The sequence below is a fragment of the Oncorhynchus tshawytscha genome, linkage group LG03, assembly GCF_018296145.1.
Source record: "Oncorhynchus tshawytscha isolate Ot180627B linkage group LG03, Otsh_v2.0, whole genome shotgun sequence".
Taxonomy (NCBI): Eukaryota; Metazoa; Chordata; class Actinopteri; order Salmoniformes; family Salmonidae; genus Oncorhynchus; species Oncorhynchus tshawytscha.
Window position 1 is genome coordinate 76,179,534 of NC_056431.1, and position 13,387 is coordinate 76,192,920.

The window sequence follows — 13,387 nt, forward strand, 5'->3', positions numbered from 1 at the left end:
TCTGGACAGAGTCACTGGGTTCTGGATAGAGTCACTGGGTTCTGGACAGAGTCACTGGGTTCTGGACAGAGTCACTGGGTTCTGGACAGAGTCACTGGTTTCTGGACAGAGTCACTGGGTTCTGGACAGAGTCACTGGGTTCTGGACAGAGTCACTGGGTTCTGGACAGAGTCACTGAGTTCTGGACAGAGTCACTGGGTTCTGGACAGAGTCACTGGGTTCTGGACAGAGTCACTGGGTTCTGGACAGAGTCACTGGGTCCTGGACAGAGTCACTGGGTTCTGGATAGAGTCACCGGGTTCTGGACAGAATCACTGGGTTCTGGATAGAGTCACTGTGTTCTGGACAGAGTCACTGGGTTCTGGACAGTGTCACTGGGTTCTGGACAGATTCACTGGGTTCTGGATAGAGTCACTGGGTTCTGGACAGAGTCACTGGGTTCTGGACAGAGTCACTGGGTTCTGGACAGAGTCACCGGGTTCTGGACAGAGTCACTGGGTTCTGGATAGAGTACCTGAGTTCTGGACAGAGTCACTGAGCTCTGGATAGAGTACCTGAGTTCTGGACAGAGTCATTGAGTTCTGGACAGAAAAACTGGGTTCTGGACAGAGTCACCAGGTTCTGGATAGAGTCACTGAGTTCTGGACAGAAACACTGGGTTCTGGACAGAGTCACCTTCTGGACAGAGTCACCGGGTTCTGGACAGAGTCACTGGGTTCTGGACAGAGTCACTGGGTTCTGGATAGAGTCACTGGGTTCTGGACAGAGTCACTGGGTTCTGGACAGAGTCACCGAGTTCTGGACAGAGTCACTGGGTTCTGGACAGAGTCACTGGGTTCTGGACAGAGTCACTGGGTTCTGGATAGAGTCACTGGGTTCTGGACAGAGTCACTGGGTTCTGGACAGAGTCACTGGGTTCTGGATAGAGTCACCCTGGACAGAGTCACTGGGTTCTGGCTAGAGTCACTGGGTTCTGGACAGAGTCACTGGGTTCTGTACAAAGTCACTGGGTTCTGGACAGAGTCACCGGGTTCTGGATAGAGTCACTGGGTTCTGGACAGAGTCACTGGGTTCTGGACAGAGTCACTGGGTTCTGGATAGAGTACCTGAGTTCTGGACAGAGTCACTGAGCTCTGGATAGAGTACCTGAGTTCTGGACAGAGTCATTGAGTTCTGGACAGAAAAACTGGGTTCTGGACAGAGTCACCAGGTTCTGGACAGAGTCACTGAGTTCTGGACAGAAACACTGGGTTCTGGACAGAGTCACTGAGTTCCAGACAGGGCTACTGGGTTCTGGACAGAGTCACTGAGTTCTGGACAGAGTCACAGATTTCTAGACAGAGTCACTGGGTTCTGGACAGAGTCACCGAGTTCTGGACAGAGTCACTGGGTTCTGGACAGAGTCACTGAGTTCCGGACAGGGCTACTGGGTTCTGGACAGAGTCACTGAGTTCTGGACAGAGTCACTAAGTTCTGGACAGAGTCACTGGGTTCTGGACAGAGTCACTGAGTTCTGGACAGAGTCACCTTCTGGACAGAGTCACTGAGTTCTGGACAGAAACACTGGGTTCTGGACAGAGTCACTGAGTTCCAGACAGGGCTACTGGGTTCTGGACAGAGTCACTGAGTTCTGGACAGAGTCACAGAGTTCTGGACAGAGTCACTGGGTTCTGGACAGAGTCACTGAGTTCTGGACAGAGTCACTGGGTTCTGGACAGAGTCACTGAGTTCTGGACAGAGTCACTGAGTTCTGGACAGAAACACTGGGTTCTGGACAGAGTCACTGAGTTCCGGACAGGGCTACTGGGTTCTGGACAGAGTCACTGAGTTCTGGACAGAGTCACCGAGTTCTGGACAGAGTCACTGGGTTCTGGACAGAGTCACCGAGTTCTGGACAGAGTCACTGGGTTCTGGACAGAGTCACTGAGTTCTGGACAGAGTCACTGAGTTCTGGACAGAGTCACTGGGTTCTGGACAGAGTCACTGAGTTCTGGACAGAGTCACTGAGTTCTGGATAGAGTACCTGAGTTCTGGACAGAGTCACTGGGTTCTGGACAGAGTCACTGAGTTCCGGACAGAGTCATTGAGTTCTGGACAGAGTCACTGGGTTCTGGACAGAGTCACTGAGTTCTGGACAGAGTCACTGAGTTCTGGATAGAGTACCTGAGTTCTGGACAGAGTCACTGGGTTCTGGACAGAGTCACTGAGTTCCGGACAGGGCTACTGGGTTCTGGACAGACGTTGCACACTACACCACTATGATATGTAATCCCTCCACTACACTACTATGATACGTATCCCTCCACAACACTACTACACCACTATGATACGTATCCCTCCACTACACTAAGATGATACGCATCCCTCCACTACACCACTATGATACGTATCCCTCCACTACACTACTACACCACTATGATACGTATCCCTACACTACACTACTATGATACGTATCCCTCCACTACACTACTATGATACGTATCCCTCCACTACACTACTACACTACTGATACGTATCCCTCCACTACACTACTATGATACGTATCCCTCCACTACACTACTATGATACGTATCCCTCCACTACACTACTACACTACTATGATACGTATCCCTCCACTACACTACTACACTACTATGATACGTATCCCTCCACTACACTACTACACTACTATGATACGTATCCCTCCACTACACTACTATGATACGTATCCCTCCACTACATTACTATGATACGTATCCCTCCACTACACTACTATGATACGTATCCCTCCACTACACCACTATGATACGTATCCCTCCACTACACTACTATGATACGTATCCCTCCACTACACTACTATGATACGTATCCCTCCACTACACTACTATGATACGTATCCCTCCACTACACCACTATGATACGTATCCCTCCACTACACTACTATGATACGTATCCCTCCACTACACTACTACACCACTATGATACGTATCCCTCCACTACACTACTATGATATGTATCCCTCCACTCCACTACTATGATACGTATCCCTCCACTACACTACTATGATACGTATCCCTCCACTACACTACTACACCACTATGATACGTATCCCTCCACTACACTACTATGATACGTATCCCTCCACTACACTACTATGATACGTATCCCTCCACTACACTACTATGATACGTATCCCTCCACTACACTACTATGATACGTATCCCTCCACTACACTACTATGATACGTATCCCTCCACTACACTACTATGATACGTATCCCTCCACTACACTACTATGATATGTATCCCTCCACTACACTACTATGATACGTATCCCTCCACTACACTACTATGATACGTATCCCTCCACTACACTACTACACCACTATGATACGTATCCCTACACTACACTAGTATGATACGTATCCCTCCACTACACTACTATGATATGTATCCCTCCACTACATTACTATGATACGTATCCCTCCACTACACCACTTTGATACGTATCCCTCCACTACACTACTATGATACGTATCCCTCCACTACACTACTACACCACTATGATACGTATCCCTCCACTACACTACTATGATACGTATCCCTCCACTACACTACTATGATACGTATCCCTCCACTACACTAATATGATACGTATCCCTACACTACACTACTATGATACGTATCCCTCCACTACACTACTATGATACGTATCCCTCCACTACACTACTATGATACGTATCCCTCCACTACACTACTATGATACGTATCCCTACTTTTTTCTGAATTTCCACTTGACTGACGTGCCCAAAGTAAACTGCCTGTTACTCAGGCCCAGAAACCAGGATATGCATATAATTGGTACCATTGGATAGAAAACACATTGATGTTTGTTGAAATGTTAAAATAATGTATGCAACTCTAACACAATTTATCTGGTAGGAGAAAATCCAAAGAAAAACCAACCAGAATTATTTTTTTGAGATCCCATGCTCTTACAATAAAAAGCTATGGGTCATATGCAATTCCAGCTGCCAGATTGCAATTCCTACGGCTTCCACTAGATGTCACTGGTCTTTTTTCAAGGTTTCAGGCTCGTTTCTTTCCAAATGAGGAACAATTTTGTGTTTTAGTACTGGGAGTCATAGTTGGTAACCAGTCTGTGCGTGCCTGATGAAGTGGACGCACAACTGCTAATGTTGCTTTCCTATTGAACATACTTTTTCCCATATGAAATATTATAGTTTAATTACATTTTAGGGTACCTGTGGATTAAATAGAAACATAGTTTGACATAGTTTGACTCGTTTTAACAAAGTTTAGTGGTAGATTTTTTTGGATTCCTTTCTATCACGTTGAACGAGTCGATTGCTCAAATCGATGGCGCCAACTAAACTGACTTTTTGGGATTCAAAGAAGGATTTTATCTCACAAAACGGCCATGCATGTTGTAGCTGCGACCCTTTGGATTGCAAATCAGAGGATGATTTTCAAAAAGTAATTTAATATTTAATCGCTATTTGTGATTTTACGAAGCCTGTGCCGGTTGAAAAATATTTTGATGTGGGGCGCCATCCTCAAAAAATAGCATGGCATACTTTTGCTATACAGCCTATTGTAAATCGGAAAATGCAGTTAGATTAACAAGAATTTAAGCTTTTAACCAATATAATATACTAGATGTTTTATATGCATTATTTTAATGATTATTTATTGAATTGTGCGCCCTGCTGGCGAGAGAGAGTAGGACAGGCAGGACACCTAGCCCTAAGAAGTTTTAAGAAGAGAGTATACCAATGCCCAATTTAAAAAAGAGAGAGCAAGAAATAGAGAGAAACAGAGAGTGAGAAAGAAAGAGAGAGTGAAAGGGAGAGAGAGAGGGGGATGAGAGAGAGAGTGAAAGGGAGAGAAAGAGAGAGAGAAAGTGAGAGAGTGAAAGAGAGAGAGAGTGTGAGGGCAAGAGAGAGAGAGTGAAAGAGAGAGAGAGAGGGGGGGATGAGAGAGAGAGTGAAAGGGAGAGAAAGAGAGAGAGAAAGAGAGAGAGTGAAAGAGAGAGAGAGTGTGAGGGGGAAGAGAGAGAGCAGTAGCGGACAAGTGCAGTGATAAAATGGGAAGAATTCTACTGTCACCAAATATGGATAATGGATGTGTTCAGTGTTCAGTCTGACAGTCCAAAGTCATGACATAATCAACATATCAAAGGAGGGAATTACAGTACAGACACAATAAGATGGCTGGCATCTCATCTCGAGCTCATACATGACATTGCCTGTTTCTACTGTTTCTACTGTTTTTTTCTATTGTTTTTCCCAAATGTTCTTCTTCGGTTTGTTTCGTGAAAGACTTCATACACCCGGACAGAACTATTGGAATACGAATTGCTGGCTACTCACAGTCCACCCGACCTTCCAGAATTCCCGGAGACAGCGGGAACAATGGACCTCTTCAGTGAGACCTCCGTTTGCCTGGGAGTCGTACCGGAGAGAAGGAAGCAGAGACGCAGACATAGAGGCAGACATAGCAGGGTCTTAGTAAGATTAAGACACCAGTCCAAGCATCCTCCATGACCGAGCATACTACTCGACAATGTTCAATCATTAATGAATACACCTGACAAAGTGAGAGTGAAGATTTCCTTACAGATTCTTAAATATTCCGTTTTTTTGTAGACTTGGCTCTCCTCCGATATCCAAATGAGCTGATAGGAACAGGGATCTCTCTGGCAAGGACAATGATGGTGGGCTTTACTTTATGACCAACAACATATGGTTCGATGGGGGAAACGTACAGGAAATTACAAACATCTGCTGTCCAAACTGCTGTCCAAACTGTACAGCATTGGTCCAACCAATCAGAACCCATGCTTCAAGACTGTTTTGATCACGTAGACTGGAATATGTACATCAATGAATATTTTGACTCAGACACGGTATTCATAAACAAATACATAGATGACGTGATACCGATAAGTGTCGAAACCAACCCGTGGATTGATGGCAGTATTGTAGGGAAACTAAAAGAGAGAGATGCTGCTTATAAACAGGGCCAAGTGGACTGGGAACAACAGTTAAACTAAGAGAGATGCTGCTTATAAACAGGGCCTTACATACGTCCTTACTGGAGACCTCAGGATGTCAAAGAAATTTGTCTCACTGTCAGGCTGCATCACAGCCTGGAACGGCATGTCCACCTCCGCCAGACCGTAAGGCGCTACAGAGGGTTGTACGCCCAGCCGAACGCACCGTTGGGTACACACTCCCTGCCCTCCAGGACACCTACAACACCAGGTGCCTCATGAAGGCCAAGATGATACCTGCTCCTCCCCCTATGGACACCCCCCCCAACGGACATCTTACGCTGCCCCCACCCCAATCGACACATGATCATGCTGAATAGCCACCACTAATTAGCTACCGTTGTTACAGTGTATTAATATGTATATATTTACCATTGTTACAGTGTTAATATGTATATATTTACCATTACTACAGTATTAATTAATATGTATATATTTAACATTGCTACAGTGTTAATATGTATATATTTACCATTGCTACAGTGTTAATATGTGTATATTTACCATTGTTGCAGTGTAAGTATATGGTAAATATATAGATATTAACACTGTAACAATATGTATATATTTACCATTACTACAGTGTTAATATGTATATATTTACCATTACTACAGTGTTAATATGTATATATTTACCATTGTTACAGTGTTAATATGTATATATTTACCATTGTTACAGTGTTAATATGTATATATTTACCATTACTACAGTATTAATTAATATGTATATATTTACCATTACTACAGTGTTAATATGTATATATTTACCATTACTACAGTGTTAATATGTATATATTTACCATTGTTACAGTGTTAATATGTATATATTTACCATTGTTACAGTGTTAATATGTATATATTTACCATTACTACAGTATTAATTCATATGTATATATTTACCATTACTACAGTGTTAATATGTATATATTTACCATTACTACAGTGTTAATATGTATATATTTACCATTGTTACAGTGTTAATATGTATATATTTACCATTACTACAGTGTTAATATGTATATATTTACCATTACTACAGTGTTAATATGTATATATTTACCATTGCTACAGTGTTAATATGTATATATTTACCATTACTACAGTGTTAATATGTATATATTTACCATTGTTACAGTGTTAATATGTATATATTTACCATTACTACAGTGTTAATATGTATATATTTACCATTACTACAGTGTTAATATGTATATATTTACCATTGCTACAGTGTTAATATGTATATATTTACCATTGCTACAGTGTTAATATGTATATATTTACCATTACTACAGTGTTAATATGTATATATTTACCATTACTACAGTGTTAATATGTATATATTTACCATTGCTACAGTGTTAATATGTATATATTTACCATTACTACAGTGTTAATATGTGTATATTTTTATTTCTTTTTAATTACTTGTATTGTTTTTATTTCCCTCTGCATTTGTTGGAATTCGGACTTTAAGATTTTTACTGTACCCTGTAATTACATCACCAACTGTGACTGTTAAACTTGTAATCTAATCTAGACACAATAGGTGGATTCAGGACCATGGTCAGCGCATCGGCCGGACACCAGCTCAACAATGGACTGGAATATGCGCAAACAAGTATTCAGGCTTACCTTTCTTGTGTGTTTCACGTTTTACAGTACAAGGCGTACAGTACAACGCCTAGGCTTGGTGTTGAAGAACGAGACTGTTTCTTCATAGTCCAAAGAGTCACTGAGGTTCCTTTTAAAGGACAACAGGGTGAAATTGTTGAGACTGTTTCTTCATAGTCCAAAGAGTCACTGAGGTTCCTTTTAAAGGACAACAGGGTGAAATTGTTGAGACTGTTTCTTCATAGTCCAAAGAGTCACTGAGGTTCCTTTTAAAGGACAACAGGGTGAAATTGTTGAGACGGTGTAGTCAACATGCAACACCTGATGGATGTTTTTGATACGGCCTGCAGTGGAGAAGAGTCTATCAACACAACGTGAAGACATAGGAAGGGTGATGATGGCCGTTAGCAGTCTGTTGATGTTAGTAACAGTGTCAGGGCTACAGCTGTCCCAAAACTTCAATAAGGGACGGGAATTCCTGACCTCCCCCCCCTGCAAAGGTGCTTCCAATCTCTACCTCCCTCTATAACAAATTAGCCTTCCATAGTGGCCTCTGGGAAATTTGTATTTTTTTTGTTGAGAAAACACAAACAACAAATGATTCTTATCCAGAGAAACTTAAGGTTAAGTGCCTTGCTCAAGGGCACATAGGCAGATTTTCTCCCTAGTCAACTGGGGGATTCAAACCTGCAACCTTTTGATTAGGTGGGCCAGTGTTCAATCTGGCAGGGCCTCTGCCCAGTTTGACCCTGCCAACACCTCATTACACACAATCTACACTCAATCTCTCTCTGGTGTGAAAATGTATTGGTCGTGAGTTACGGGTTTTATGGGCTACTTCTAAAGTGCATCGTGTCCTTCATGGTGTTTAAAAAAAAAACAGATTCATTATTTCACTGTGACCTGCTGCTGCTGACTATCAGGCAGTGAGGCCAGCGATAGGCTGTTGCTGTGTGACTGAGTGAGTGAGGAGGGAGCAGGAGGGCTGGAGGGGTATGTGTGTGTTGAGAGAGCTGCAGGAGGGCTGGAGGGGTATGTGTGTGTTGAGAGAGCTGCAGGAGGGCCGGAGGGGTGTGTGTGTATTGAGAGAGAGCTGCAGGAGGGCCGGAGGGGTGTGTGTGTGTTGAGAGAGAGCTGCAGGAGGGCCGGAGGGGTGTGTGTGTGTTGAGAGAGAGCTGCAGGAGGGCCGGAGGGGTGTGTGTGTGTTGAGAGAGAGCTGCAGGAGGGCCGGAGGGGTGTGTGTGTGTTGAGAGAGAGCTGCAGGAGGGCCGGAGGGGTGTGTGTGTGTTGAGAGAGAGCTGCAGGAGGGCCGGAGGGGTGTGTGTGTGTTGAGAGAGAGCTGCAGGAGGGCCGGAGGGGTGTGTGTGTGTTGAGAGAGAGCTGCAGGAGGGCTGGAGGGGTGTGTGTGTGTACAGAGAGAGCTGCAGAATGCAGCTAGCAGCTGAGTTTATTACAGCCAACACAGGAAGGGAGAGAAATTCATTCAACAGTTTCAGAGAGAGAGATAGAGGATCCAACAATATGCTTTCTTTCTGGGTATACTATACAGCCAGGGCGTCCTGTAGTCCCAGTGATATGTCTGGGACCGTTGAAACAGACTCTGACACAGTTATGGGATGTCATAACACTCTGGGACAGTTCTGGGATGACATAACACTCTGGGACAGTTCTGGGATGACATATCAGACTCTGGGACAGTTCTGGGATGACATATCACTCTGGGACAGTTCTGGGATGACATATCAGAATCTGGGACAGTTATGGGATGACATAACACTCTGGGACAGTTCTGGGATGACATAACACTCGGGGACAGTTCTGGGATGACATAACACTCTGGGACAGTTCTAGGATGACATATCAGACTCTGGGACAGTTCTGGGATGACATATCAGACTCTGGGACAGTTCTGGGATGACATATCAGACTCTGGGACAGTTCTGGGATGACATATCAGACTCTGGGACAGTTATGGGATGACATAACACTCTGGGACAGTTCTGGGATGGCATATCAGACTCTGGGAAGGTTCTGGGATGACATATCAGACTGGGACAGTTCTGGGATGACATATCACTCTGGGACAGTTATGGGATGACATAACACTCTGGGACAGTTCTGGGATGACATATCACTCTGGGACAGTTCTGGGATGACATATCAGAATCTGGGACAGTTCTGGGATGACATATCACTCTGGGACAGTTCTGGGATGACATAACAGACTCTGAGACAGTTATGGGATGACATAACACTCTGGGACAGTTCTGGGATGGCATATCAGACTCTGGGAAGGTTCTGGGATGACATATCAGACTGGGACAGTTCTGGGATGACATATTTCTCTGGGACAGTTATGGGATGACATAACACTCTGGGACAGTTTTAGGATGACATATCAGACTCTGGGACAGGTCTGGGATGACATATCAGACTCTGGGACAGTTCTGGGATGACACAACACTCTGGGACAGTTCTGGGATGACATAACAGACTCTGGGACGGTTCTGGGATGACATATCAGACTGGGACAGTTCTGGGATGACATATCACTCTGGGACAGTTATGGGATGACATAACACTCTGGGACAGTTCTGGGATGACATATCACTCTGGGACAGTTCTGGGATGACATATCAGAATCTGGGACAGTTCTGGGATGACATATCACTCTGGGACAGTTCAGGGATGACATAACAGACTCTGAGACAGTTATGGGATGACATAACACTCTGGGACAGTTCTGGGATGATACAACACTCTGGGACAGTTCTGGGATGACATAACAGACTCTGAGACAGTTATGGGATGACATATCAGACTCTGGGACAGTTCTGGGATGACATAACACTCTGGGACAGTTATAGGATGACATATGAGACTCTGAGACAGTTCTGGGATGACATATCAGACTCTGGGACAGTTTTGGGATGACATATCAGACTCTGGGACAGTTATGGGATGACATAACACTCGGGGACAGTTCTGGGATGACATAACACTCTGGGACAGTTCTAGGATGACATATCAGACTCTGGGACAGTTCTGGGATGACATATCAGACTCTGGGACAGTTCTGAGATGACATATCAGATACTGGGACAGTTCTAGGATGACCGATCAGACTCTGGGACAGTTCTGGGATGACATATCAGACTCTGGGACAGTTCTGGGATGACATAACACTCTGGGACAGTTCTGGGATGACATATCAGACTGAGACAGTTCTGGGATAACATAACAGTCTGGGACAGTTCTGGGATGACATAACAGTCTGGGACAGTTCTGGGATGACATATCAGACTTTGGGACAGTTATGGGATGACATAACACTCTGGGACAGTTCTGGGATGACATAACACTCGGGGACAGTTCTGGGATGACATAACACTCTGGGACAGTTCTAGGATGACATATCAGACTCTGGGACAGTTCTGGGATGACATATCAGACTCTGGGACAGTTCTGGGATGACATATCAGACTCTGGGACAGTTCTGGGATGACATATCAGACTCTGGGACAGTTCTGGGATGACATAACACTCTGGGACAGTTCTGGGATGACATATCAGACTCTGGGACAGTTATGGGATGACATAACACTCTGGGACAGTTCTGGGATGGCATATCAGACTCTGGGAAGGTTCTGGGATGACATATCAGACTGGGACAGTTCTGGGATGACATATCACTCTGGGACAGTTATGGGATGACATAACACTCTGGGACAGTTCTGGGATGACATATCACTCTGGGACAGTTCTGGGATGACATATCAGAATCTGGGACAGTTCTGGGATGACATATCACTCTGGGACAGTTCTGGGATGACATAACAGACTCTGAGACAGTTATGGGATGACATAACACTCTGGGACAGTTCTGGGATGATACAACACTCTGGGACAGTTCTGGGATGACATAACAGACTCTGAGACAGTTATGGGATGACATGTCAGACTGTGGGACGGTTCAGGGATGACACAACACTCTGGGACAGTTCTAGGATGACATATCAGACTCTGGGACAGTTCTGGGATAACATATCAGACTATGGGACAGTTCTGGGATGACATAACACTCTGGGACAGTTCTGGGATGACATATCAGACTCTGGGACAGTTCTGGGATGACATATCAGACTCTGGGACAGTTCTGGGATGACACAACACTCTGGGACAGTTCTGGGATGACATAACACTCTGGGACAGTTCTGGGATGACATATCAGACTCTGGGACAGTTCTGGGATGACATATCAGACTCTGGGACAGTTCTGGGATGACACAACACTCTGGGACAGTTCTGGGATGACATAACAGACTCTGGGACAGTTCTGGGATGACATATCACTCTGGGACAGTTCTGGGATGACATAACACTCTGGGACAGTTCTGGGATGACATATCACTCTGGGACAGTTCTGGGATGACATAACACTCTGGGACAGTTCTGGGATGACATATCACCCTGGGACAGTTCTGGGATGACATATCACTCTGGGACAGTTCTGGGATGACATAACAGTCTGGGACAGTTCTGGGATGACATAACACTCTGGGACAGTTCTGGGATGACATATCAGACTTTGGGACAGTTCTGGGATGACATATCAGACTCTGGGACAGTTCTGGGATGACATAACACTCTGGGACAGTTCTGGGATGACATATCAGACTCTGAGACAGTTTTGGGATGACATGTCAGACTCTGGGACGGTTCTGGGATGACATATCAGACTGGGACAGTTCTGGGATGACATATCACTCTGGGACAGTTATGGGATGACATAACACTCTGGGACAGTTCTGGGATGACATATCACTCTGGGACAGTTCTGGGATGACATATCAGAATCTGGGACAGTTATGGGATGACATAACACTCTGGGACAGTTCTGGGATGACATAACACTCGGGGACAGTTCTGGGATGACATAACACTCTGGGACAGTTCTAGGATGACATATCAGACTCTGGGACAGTTCTGGGATGACATATCAGACTCTGGGACAGTTCTGGGATGACATATCAGACTCTGGGACAGTTCTAGGATGACATATCAGACTCTGGGACAGTTCTGGGATGACATAACACTCTGGGACAGTTCTGGGATGACATATCAGACTCTGGGACAGTTATGGGATGACATATCAGACTCTGGGACAGTTATGGGATGACATAACACTCTGGGACAGTTCTGGAATGGCATATCAGACTCTGGGACAGTTCTGGGATGACACAACACTCTGGGACAGTTCTGGGATGACACTCTGGGACAGTTATAGGATGACATATCAGACTCTGGGACAGTTCTGGGATGACACTCTGGGACAGTTCTGGGATGACACAACACTCTGGGACAGTTCTGGGATGACACTCTGGGACAGTTCTGGGATCACATGTCAGACTCTGGGACGGTTCTGGGATGACACAACACTCTGGGACAGTTATGGGATGACATAACACTCTGGGACAGTCCTAGGATGACATATCAGACTCTGGGACAGTTCTGGGATGACATATCACTCTGGGACAGTTATGGGATGACATAACACTCTGGGACAGTTATGGGATGACATATCAGACTCTGGGACGGTTCTGGGATGACATATCAGACTGGGACAGTTCTGGGATGACATATCACTCTGGGACAGTTATGGGATGACATAACAGTCTGGGACAGTTCTGGGATGACATATCACTCTGGGACAGTTCTG